Source organism: Zingiber officinale, chromosome 11B, assembly GCF_018446385.1.
Source record: "Zingiber officinale cultivar Zhangliang chromosome 11B, Zo_v1.1, whole genome shotgun sequence".
NCBI lineage: Eukaryota > Viridiplantae > Streptophyta > Magnoliopsida > Zingiberales > Zingiberaceae > Zingiber > Zingiber officinale.
In genome coordinates this window covers 8,911,984-8,913,406 of record NC_056007.1, presented here as the reverse complement: position 1 = coordinate 8,913,406, position 1,423 = coordinate 8,911,984, and the positions used below count along the sequence as shown (strand labels likewise).

The 1,423-nt window shown below is 42.2% G+C and overlaps 1 long non-coding RNA gene across 1 annotated transcript; it reads right to left on the bottom strand.

The window, feature by feature from the left end:
• Nucleotides 1–609: 609 nt before the first annotated feature.
• On the bottom strand, nucleotides 610–968 carry LOC122034211. The gene is made up of 3 exons (XR_006126648.1): nucleotides 883–968; nucleotides 782–804; nucleotides 610–685 (listed from the first exon to the last, which is right to left on the bottom strand). It is a non-coding gene; the product is annotated as an uncharacterized LOC122034211 (long non-coding RNA).
• Between the last annotated feature and the right edge of the window lie 455 nt (nucleotides 969–1,423).

The following is a 1,423-nucleotide window of genomic DNA, read 5'->3' as shown; positions in this document are numbered from 1 at the left end:
CTACCAATCACTAGCAAGTATATATAAACTGCACATATCAAAAGACACTATCAAGAGATAAGTCAAAGGGTACCCGCCTCAAATAGAAGGTACAATCCAGTCCTAATCCAATGTCGAGATGCTCGTCTCGAATCAGAGTCCTGTGTAAATAAATACATTTACATTTATTTAGCTAAAACACAAACAAATAGCTAAATAAATCCTAAACAGAAATTTAGGGACAAACCCTAACCTATAACCCTCCACCTTTCTAACGGTTAATTAGGAATAATTTCCTAATCCTTAATTAACCATTAGATTAGCAAATCAAACCTAAATCCATATAACCTAATTAATCTACACAACCTAATGATAATAAATTATCAATAGGTATCCAGATCATACCTAATCATCTAACATGTGATTATCTAACAATATCCAAATTCGAACCATGATCTACAACTAAGATCAATTACCCTAACTAATCATGTACCAATCCAATCCATTCCGAATTCAATACATATCTAATTCATCAACACAACACTAATTATGTATCAACCTCGCTACACCATACCTCAATCCAGCTGCTGTTTGATTCTGGATCAAGGGAACACTGATGGATGGGTTGCTGCCGCACCAAAAAAAAATCCACAGAATAGCAATGTGTTGAATTCCACTCTACATTCCGGATCAAGAAGAAATCAATCTGGAAGATTATTGATCAAGTCAAGAACAGAGATCAAGATTGGAGATCCCTAATCCAACAACAATCTAATTAAAGAAAACAATCTATTCATCTTACCTTAATCCCTTCAATCTCGTGACCTAAATCCGTAGCCAAGAAAATGAGGATCAAGAACAGGGAAGGGGATTGAACAAACACAGTGAAGATAAGGGTGTTACCTCACCACACCGCCGTCACTGGACAGATCCGACGAAGCCCTAAATCTCTGGATCACCTCCCAATGGCGTCGTTGCCCAATTCCAGCAAGAAGGGAGGTGTGGACTGCTCTGTGAGCAACACGAGGGGAGGAGAGGGTAAGCCTACCAGTCGGAGACGATACGAGATCCGGCTCCTCACCAAGCCCTAGCCACCGATCGTCAACAATCGGTGCAAAATCCACCGAATAGCAACTCCTCAGCCGAAGAAGACCCGGAGAGGAGAAACACCGGCCAGATTTGAGCTTAGGGTGTTGACGCCGGCAGAGGAAGATCGCCGGAGATCAAAGCTTCATTCCCTTCGGCGTCGCTTGTCCGCGAGAGAGCAGAGAGTAGGGAAGAGAGGGGAGATCGGGGAAGGAGGGCTCGGGTTCGGCGATGGGGTTGGGGAAAGAAAATAAAGGAAATGGATTTATATATTAAAACATTTCCTCACTTAAATGGGTATCCCAAATAGGCCTTATCTGTACCCGGAATTAATCCCCTCAAAACTCGTCGTACGAGC